This window comes from Alexandromys fortis, unplaced genomic scaffold (genome assembly GCF_014885135.2).
Source record: "Alexandromys fortis isolate MF-2015 unplaced genomic scaffold, M_Fortis_MF-2015_v1.1 scaffold_96, whole genome shotgun sequence".
Classification (NCBI taxonomy): domain Eukaryota; kingdom Metazoa; phylum Chordata; class Mammalia; order Rodentia; family Cricetidae; genus Alexandromys; species Alexandromys fortis.
In genome coordinates, this window is record NW_026068053.1 from 808,354 (window position 1) to 819,076 (window position 10,723).

Consider the following 10,723-nt stretch of genomic DNA (forward strand, 5'->3'; position numbering starts at 1 on the left):
AAAACAGTACCCATCATTCTGCTGCATAAGAGAAATGTATGTCAATCTCAAAGCAATCATTATCTCAGAGTAAAAGGTGAGAAAAGATATTCCAATTAATGGAACTGAGAAATGAGCAGGTGTAGCTATCCAATATCTAACAAAATAGACTCCAAACTTATTTTTTATGATATGATATAGTATTACCTATATTCAGAGTGAATATTTCCTTCTAAATTAGTCCTTAATGTGAACATCCTCATAGATATATCTTGAGTTATGTTTCCATTTTGACTATAATGCAATCTGGCTGACAATGAAGATTAAGCAGCACAGCTTCATTTTTTGATAATATAACAGAAAAACAAATGATTTTAGAAAATACCTCTCTACCAATACCTCATGAAGTCATATTTTCATCTAAGATTGGGATGTATTTACTGCTTTACTCAAATTCCTTGTAGTCTTAAGAGTCCCAGAACTTCTCAAATGTCCAAAGTCCAAAGTGTCTCCTGAGATGCAAAGTATTTTTTTTTTAATTTTTATTTCATTTTGAAAGAAAAAAACGATCTTATTTTTTTATTTTACATACCAATCTCAGTTTTTACTGCCTCCCCTTCTCCTGTTCCCTCCACCTACTCCCCAACACCAACCTCATCCACTCCTCAGAGAAGGTAAGGCACATTACTTTGAGGAAGGTTCAAGGTCCTCCCTACTATATCTAGACTGAGAAAGGTATCCATAAAAAGAGAATAGGTTCCAAAAAAGCCAGTACAAGCAATAGGAATAAATCCTGGTGCCACCACCAGTGAACGACAGTCTGCCCCAGCCATACAACTGCCACCCACATTCAGAGGGAGTAGTTGGGAACTATGTTGGTTTCTTCCCTGTCCAGCTAGAGTTGTTGAGCTGTCATTTGTTGGCAGAGGTTGCTAGTTTGTTTCTAAACCTCCCTGAATCCAAATAATCACACAGAAACTATATTATTTTCACTATTGTTTGGCCAATAGCTTAAGCATATTTTTAGCTACCGCTTACATCCTAAATTAACCCATCTCCGTTCATCTGTGTATTGCCACATGTCTGTAGCTTACTGAGTAAAGTTCATCAGGCATCTAGTATCTGTCTCTGGCTGGACTGTGTGGCTTCTCACTAACTCTGTTCACTCTATCTATCTATCTATATCTCTATCTATCTATCTATCTATCAAACTTCCAACTGGATATATTTTATTAAGTCATTGGCTGAAAGCAGCTTCTTTATTAGCCAATAAAAGCAACACATATACAGAAGGACTTCTCACACCACACATTAGCTCAGAAAAACTGTTTCAGTGGGTGTACACATCATGGTCTTGACCTCTTTACTAAAATGCCTCCCACTCTTAAGTGGACTTTGGAAGCTCAGTCCAGTGCTCTGATGTAGATCTCTGCCTCTGTTTCCATCAGCTGCTGGATGAAGGTTGTACGGTGATATTTAAGATAGTCATTAGGCTGACTACAGGTCAAGGCCAGTTTGGGCACCCTCTCCTCTATTGCTTAAGGTCTTAGGTAGGGTCATCCTTGTGAATTCCTGGAAATTTCTCGAGTGCCAGGTTTCTTGTTAGCCCCACAATGGCTCCCTCAATAAAACATCTCTTTCTGTGCTCCCATCTCTGTCTCCCTCCATCTCAATTATCCTATCCCCTCAAGTTCTCTTCCCCCTTTACTTCTCAACTTGTGTTTCCATTCCACCATTCTTACTCCCTCCACCCTCATGCTCCCAATTTTATCAAATGATCTTGTCTAATTCCCCTTTCCATGTAGAGCTATGTATGTTTTACTTAGGGTTCACCTTATTACTTAGCTTCTCTAGAATCATGAAATATAGGCTCAATTTCCTTTGCTTTAAAGCTAGTATCCACTTAAGAGTGAGCAGATACTATGTTCATCTTTCTCTGTCTGGGTTATCTCACTCAGGATGATTTTCTCCAGTTCCATCCATTTGCATGCAAATTTCAAGATGTCATTTTTTTTTTTTACTGCTGAATAGTATTCTAATATGTAAATATACCACATTTTCTTTATCCATTCTTTGGTTGAAAGGCATGTAAATTGTTTCCAGGGTTCTCTTTTTACAAATAATGTTGCTATGAACATAGCTGAATGAGTGCTTTTGTAGTATGATTGAGCATCTTTTGGGTATATGCCCAAGAGTGATATTGCTGGGTCCTGAGGTATCCACTTAAGAGTCAGCAGATACTATGTTCATCTTTCTGTGTCTGGGTTATCTCACTCAGGATGATTTTCTCCAGTTCCATCCATTTGCATGCAAATTTCAAGATGTCATTGTTTTTTTACTGCTGAATAGTATTCTAATATGTAAATATACCACATTTTTTTTATCCATTCTTTGGTTGAAAGGCATGTAAATTGTTTCCAGGGTTCTCTTTTTACAAATAATGTTGCTATGAACATAGTTGAATGAGTGCTTTTGTAGTATGATTGAGCATCTTTTGGGTATATGCCCAAGAGTGATATTGCTGGGTCCTGAGGTATCCACTTAAGAGTCAGCAGATACTATGTTCATCTTTCTGTGTCTGGGTTATCTCACTCAGGATGATTTTCTCCAGTTCCATCCATTTGCATGCAAATTTCAAGATGTCATTGTTTTTTTACTGCTGAATAGTATTCTAATATGTAAATATACCACATTTTTTTTATCCATTCTTTGGTTGAAAGGCATGTAAATTGTTTCCAGGGTTCTCTTTTTACAAATAATGTTGCTATGAACATAGTTGAATGAGTGCTTTTGTAGTATGATTGAGCATCTTTTGGGTATATGCCCAAGAGTGATATTGCTGGGTCCTGAGATATATTGATTCCCAATTTTCTGAGAAACTGACATATGGACTTCCAAAATGGTTGTACAAGTGTTAATTTCCACCAACAATAGATGAGTGTTTCCTTATTCTACATCCTCTCCAGCATAGGCTATCATTGGTGTTTTTGATCTTAACCATTCCGACTGGTGTAAGATGGTATCTCAGAACTGTTTTGATTTTCATTTCCATGATGTTGAATATTTACTTAAGTGTCTTTCAGCCATTTGAGATTCTTCTGTTGAGAATTCTCTGTTTAGTTCTTTACCTCATTTTTAATGGAATTTTGTTGTCTAATTTATTGAGTTTGTAATATATTTTGGAGATCAGTTCTCTGTCTGAGGAGGGATGGATGAAGATCTTTTCCCATTCAGCAGGCTTCCTTTTTTCTTATTGACTGTGTCCTTTGCTTGATAGAAGCTTCTCAGTTTCAGGAATTTCTTTTATTTATTGTTGTTCTTAGTGTCTGTGTTACTGGTGTTATATTTAGGAAGTAATCTGCTATGCCCATGCATTGAAGGCTACTTCCCACTTTCTTTTATATGATGCTCAGTGTGATTAGATTTATATTGAGGTCTTTAATACATTTGGGCTTTAGTTTTGTGCATGGGGATAGATATGGGTCTATTTGCATTCTTCTATATGTTGACAGTCAGTTATGTCAGCACCATTTGTTGAAGATGCTTTCTTTTTACTGTTGTATATTTTTAGCTTCTTTGTCAAAAATCAGGTGTTCATAGATGTGTGGATTAGTATCTAGGTCTTCAATTCAATTACATTGGTCAGCCTGTTTTTATGCCAATACCAAGCTGTTTTCATTGCTATAGCTCTATAATTCCTTTATTATACAGGATTAATTTCGCTATCCTGTGTTTTTTTTTTTTTCATATGAAGTTGAGTATTGTTTTTTTCAAGGTCTGTGAAGAATTGTGTTGGGATATTGATGGGGATTGCATTGAATCCATAGTTTGCTTTTGGAATGATTGCCATTTTCATTATTTCAATTCAACCTATCCAAGAACATGGGAGAGCTTTATATTTTCTGGCATCTTCTTCAATTTCTTTCTTCAAGAATTAAAGTTCTGGTCCAACCGAACTTTAGTGTTACCCCAACATATTTTCTGTTATTTTTGGCTATTGTGAAAGGTGCTGAAAGATGTTTTGTTGAAGTCACATATTATTCAATGTACAATGACACAGGGTAAACATTCTCATTTCATAGTGAGACAGTGAGAAAATATTGAGAATAATGGAGACACGTAAGATTGAAATCCAAGAAGGTAAAAACTGAATCCTGCAATAATCTGTCTAATATTTGGTATGAAAGATTGGATTACATGAGTTCTGGAGGCTCTGGGTAACCCAATGCCTCCAAAATTACTGTCTCAAGAATTACACATGAATTCTTGGTTCATCTCTAGTCCACACTTAACATTATTTTCATTAAATACTGTGGTCTTGGTGTCTCCTAATTCCTGGGTTTTCATTTCAACTTAGAATTCATTCACCTGACCAGTTCATGCATTAGTATCTCATTGCTTCCTTTCAAGGTATCTGGATATGCCACATTTATTTTGGCCACAGTAACTTTCGGGAACTTGGTGAAAGGCCTTCTTAATTTGGCATTTTTCATGATGGTAAAATAAGTACCACATAGATAATAGTGCTCAATCTTGTGGCAGTTTTGGGATTTAATTTAGCCCTTTTGGTCCACTGACACTGTAGTTCCCAGGTACCACCTAGATTGATGCTAGAAAAACTCTTTCCTTGATAGTCACTTTGGATCAGAGAATCACTTCAGATTCATTCTCAGTTTGATTTATCTCTTTTCATATTTGTTTGCCTTGTTACATGGTAAAATCTCCAATTTTTTCCTTGGCAAATTCTTGTCCATATATGGTACATGTTGGACTCTTCCAGATCAGTCCATGGAATTTCACCTTATTGGTGACAATCACTCTACAATTCAATTGCTTCTGAGGCAATCTTGTTCATAGTTTACACATTTGCATGTTACTTTCCTTACCAAACAGCAATTTTACTTATCTTCCCCTTCACTAGGTGCTCTGTCATCTTTGAGTATGGCTAAGGCGGTGAGCATTAACCATGGCACATCTTGAATAATATCTTGTTATGGAGCTATCTCTTAAAACACCACCTTCATGAGAAGAACAACTACTCAGTCTATTACTTTTGAATACAGACTTACTCAAATTCTTAGGTATGAGCAAATGCAACTTGGTTCTACATAAGTATATGTCAGCCAAGTGTCTTATAGTTCCCTTGTCCCCTCTTCTCAGAAACCTCATGAGCAAGGTTTCTACTGTCTCCATTTGTCTTTGCATGTTGTTTTTCCAGATTCTAACCAGAATGGCTCATTGACTTCTGATGACAACATTCTAGGAGTTTTCCATCCCAGAGCTCAAAACTCTCCCTTATGCCTCTTACAAATTAGTTCAAAAGAGTGTAAACATGACTTGATTAGTTTGTCAATAATGCTGGTATCAATTTCCTGTTTTAATTGCTTCTTTTATTGATGTGAAAAAATGCATGATATAGAGTATTCCTTTATATTGTATGAATATATGTCTCTGTGATTGGTTTAATAAAGAAACTGATTGGCCAATAGCTGGATTAGTGCAGGCTAGGCAGGACTGGCAGACAATAGAGAGGACAATGAAGAGGAGTTGGAGTCTCAGGAGTCTTGAGAAGATGCAAAGAAATCAGATGAACTTTGAATCCTGAGAAAAAATACCAAGCAACCTTGCAGAGTATAGATAAGAAATATGGGTTAATCTAAAATGTAAGAGTTAGTTAGTAACAAGTCTTAACTATTTGCCTAGATTTGAAAATGAATAATAAGTCTCTATGTGGTTATTCTGGAATTGGCTGGCAGAAATGAGAAGTCTGCATACAACCTGGTAAAAGTACCTTAAGGAAAGGAAGGCTTATTATAGTTCTAATATACAGTCCATCATGATGGTGAACTTATGGTGAATGTCTAACTATGGTGGCAGAAATATAAGCCAACTGGAAACATTGCATCTGTAATAATGGAGACAAGAAAGATATATCTTTCTGTTAATATTACTTTATTATCACTCAAAATGAGATCTTGGATTACGAAATAGTGCATATTGCATTCATCATGTTTTATTCCTCTCTAATTAACTTGTTTTAGACACATCATACTAAGAGGTGTGTTTTCATGGTGATTCTAAATCTGATCCTTTAAGAAACATAAATTCCCATTCTTTTATTTAATTTATGGTACACTTAAAACAAGCAAAACTTTGTAGTAGGAAATATAAGGACTAATTCATAATATATTTCAATTAAAAATAAGATAAGCATACAAACATAGTCAAGTTATTTACTGCAAGGTCACCAAAACAATTATGGGAACAGGCAAGAGTCTTTCAGCAAATGTGGTTCTTGATTTCTACATACAGTGTAATGAAGCTAACTAATGATTTCTAATATATACAGAGATCAATCCAAAATTGACCATAGGAAGAATTTTTGTTGCCCTTTCTTTTCAAATGATACTGTCAGAAAAGAAGATAACATATAGACTGAAGGAACATACTTGAAAATCATGTGTCTGACAAGAAACTGGCAGCTAGAATGTAAAAAGCTCTGGTGAAATAATAAAAGATAAATAACTCAATTTAAAATATGAAATGATTTCACAAATCACCTGTCAGCTAAAGAAATAGAAATAGTAACTACAGATCTAAAAAGATCTAAAAAGATGAAAAGCAACACACCATGGTGAGAGAGGGCAACCCGAGACTGGGGATCCTCTTGTACCTAATGTACCTAGAAGGTCAGATAGCAATGGAAATGTTCAAGAGGGTGTGGAGAAGCAGGTAGCCCAGGATCTATGGGTTGGAGGATAAGGGGTTCTGGTAATTTAGAAATGATACCTCAAAAGGCTAGTTTCCAAACTAACCTTTTCCAAATTAACAAGACATTAGAGAAAAATAAGTAGAACCATTAAATAAAATGTGTTAATAAAACTGATCACACTCAGATAAGGGTATTTTTTTTTTTGGTTTGAATCTAATTCTGCTCTTGTATCTCAAAGTCCAGATTACTTTTTTAAAAATGCCACCATAATTATAATAAAGTCAACCAGACTTAGGGATCCGTTTTACCAAATTGTTAGGAGAGAGGACTGTTTTTCCATACTCACAAGTCTCAGAAAATCACAGCACTTTGATTTTAAGGGTTTGCATGTATCCATGCATGCCAAAGTTTGTTCTACTGGACACATTAGTCACTGTCAAGAATGATGGAAGTTGTCCATGAAACTTCACCTTCCTTTGGAAATTTAGATCTAATTCTTTTGTTTCTTTCCTTCATACTATTTTCTTTTACTCTGACCCAAATCTACTTTTAGAAAATCTGTTTGATAGTTGCCTATATAACATACATATGAGTCACTAACTTATTCCTTTGGGGGTTGGAGTTCTTAGTTACCTCTTTAACAAATGTCAGAGACACAGCAAGGTCATGAGGAATGATCTAGAGCAGTAGTTCTCAACCTAGGTGTTGAATGACCCTTTCACAGGGGTTAGGTAACACCATCAAACACCACAAATGTTTACATTATGGATCATCACAGTGGCAAAATTACATTTATGGAGTAGCAAGGAATATAACTTTATGATTAAGGGTACCATAGCATAAAGAAGTGTATTAAAGAGACACAGTACTACAGAGGTTGAGAGCCATTGATAGAGAGGTTGATTGCATCCAGACTCTACCAAATGGACAAGGAGCTTGTCTATCCAAGCTTAATTGCAACTTTGCTCTCCTTGCAATCTGAGGCCAGAGTCTTCAAATAGCATGTACGATGGGGATTCCCTAATTACAGCTGATGAGCATGAGTCTATGAAAATAATCCATAAAGAACCGCTGACATGCCCCTTTCAGATGTGTCCTTATGCTTGTTTCCTGTAGGTAGGCAGGCAACTTTAAAGATGTGTAAATCTATGGTACAGGGAATTCTGTGTTCTTAAGTTTGTGGCAAGCAAACTTTGAAGATCTCTATTTGCTTTTCTATTTCGATTGTGTATATATGCTTTAAGAGTGACTAGTGGGTAAATTTGCTCAACTGTCAGAATTTCAATTCAATATTGAACTTAACTGATTATAAGCACTGACCAGTTACAAAACCAAACAGAACAACATTCATGGCACAGCATTTCCTGCTTGATTGTTCTCTTTGGGCCCTACTGCAAACCCTTCTAAGAATTGATCTTGGAGGTCAAGTTAGGAAGAGTTGCATCATTTGATGACACGGACTGCAGTGCTAAATCTTGAAAATAGACACAAAACAAATTCCTTAACAGAAATATCTGCTTCCCATTTATCTCCACAATCTGTTCATGTACTGAGCTTGCTGAGGGATTGTCAGGTCTGAGTCACTTCCCACTGACAGCGTAGCATATAGACTTTCTCTGATGATGAAAGAGCATCTCTGTCAATCCATCCATGTTCTCCAGGTTCTCAAGACAGGAATCTCTTTCCTTTTACTTGTCTCTTTCCTTTGTGCAGACACCACTTCTTTGTTTTAGATAAGACTTGTATCACTAAGGCCTAAACATTTAGGAAGAAGGAAAAGAAAAGAAATTGCCAGGAGATTTACTGAAAAGGAAGGCTGACTTCATAAAAGAACGTTAATCCACTTAAGAAGCACAGACATGCAGTATTGATAGGGCGTTCATTGCAGCAATGAACAAAGTTATTGACCGTGGTGATGGTTACAGAGAATATAATAATAGCTAACATCGATTATGCAACTAATGGGTTTAGTTCTTAAGTGAAAGCTTCATTGTGTATGAACCTTCAGTGTTATCAACACTGTTTATCAAAGGCTTCCTACGCATATAATGCTGATCTGGATGGATGCCATCTGTTCTGTGTGAGACCACTATAGTTATCCAACAACACAGCGTGCAGCTATCATTTATTCTCTGCGACTGTCTTGGTTACCTGTGATAATATACCTGCAAAGGAAGTAATGAAGAAAGAATAGATTTGGGCATAAAGCTCTAAAGAGGTGCAGTGTATCCTGGTCAGAAGACATGGCAGTAGGCAAGGAAGGCATAATGGCAGAGGGGATGACTGACTCTGCATCAACGTTCAGAAATCAGAGAGTGAAAAGAAAGTGAGGTCAGGATATAAAAGCCTCAATGTCTGACACAAGTATCTCACACTGAGGTTTCCATTCATAAAGGTTTCTGATGTGGGAGTGTCATATCAATCTGTTGATTTCATTGGCTGAGCAATAAAGAAACTGCTGGCCCTGATAGGTAAAAGATAGGTGGGCGGAAAAAACAGGATAGAATTCTGGACGGAAGAGGAGGTGAGGTCAGACTCTGCTCTGCTTCCAGAGGGACCGGAGACGCCATGCTCTGCTCTCCCAGGCAACTCCAATCCACGATGGACTTAGGCTAGAATCTTCCCGGTAAGCGCACCTTGGGGCGCTTACACACATTATTAGAAATGGGCTAAATTAATATGCCTGTAAGGGCTAGAGTTCATGGGCCAAGCAGTTCTTTAAATGAATACAGTTTGTGTGTTGTTATTTCGGGCATGAGCTAGCCAAGCGGCCGGGATGTTGGGGACGCAGCCCCGCCGCTTCATATTTCAACAGGTGTCAAAATTTTTCCTAGCAGTACCATTATTTGGCATCCTAGTGTTCAAGCATGTGAATTCATGGAGACACTTTACATTCAAATCACAAAGTTTAAAATCATGGTATTCAGTGGTGTGTTTCATGTTACATATGGTCAAAAAGTGGTAGACACTACACCAGCCACTACTTAAAATAGTATCAATACATGTGGCACTGTGTTAAATTCATATACTTGTGTAAATGGCAATACCACCCATCTTTGTTTGCTTAACACTGTGTCTACTTCATTTAAACTGTTACAATCAACCTGTGGACAATTTAGAGTAGAAGAAACTGTGGTGTAGAGATGTTAAGTGCTGTTGTCCAAGGTCACACAGGTAGAAAGTTTCATCCCCTTGAATACATGGTTGCTCAGTCTGGTACAACAGCAGAATAGATCATTTTAAGAGTGTTTGTTTCTTTGTTTGTCTGTGTGTGAATGTGACTGTGGGCACATAAACACAGAGGAGTTCCTCTTTGTAGGCTGTTCTGCAGAACTGAAATCAGAGGCTCTTGCAAAAAGCCTCATAAACCCACACCTGACCTTTTAAGAATGAAATGAAATGGCACATAATTGAGAATTTAAAAGTGCATTTTACAAATGGAATCTCATTTATTCAAACTATGATTAAGGTTATAGATTTAATTTGAACTTTAAAGAGTATTTTGTAAACCCTCTTTATTCAAGACAAAAGATATCCTTCTTAACTATTTCACTTATAAAAAGATGAGAAGCAGAGTTCAGTAACCAAGAATAAATATAGTGAAATGAAACACAAAACAAACAGAATTTTTATAAAGCATGTCAGGTAAAGAGAAACATGAGGAGAAATTTAAAATATATAAAGAAAGAAGACCACATACAGTGTGGCCCTTCTGGTACAGTAATTACTACCCTTCTGCTTTTGTTACTTATGCCAGCATGCATTGATAATTATACCATTGGTATTTAGTGTACTCAAGCATATTAGTGTAATAAAATTTTGTAGAGTATGAAAAGTACTGTTTTACTCAAAGTTTCAAAGAAATTGGATTACCATGTAGCTTTCGCCATATGCAACATGGATATAATCCCTCTGTAGATAAGGATAAGCATTAATTTTCTTAGTATATATTAATCATTTGAATAATATTTTCAGTACTACACTTTCATATATGTACACAGTATAAGAGAACAATAGAAAGAACTAGTGAAA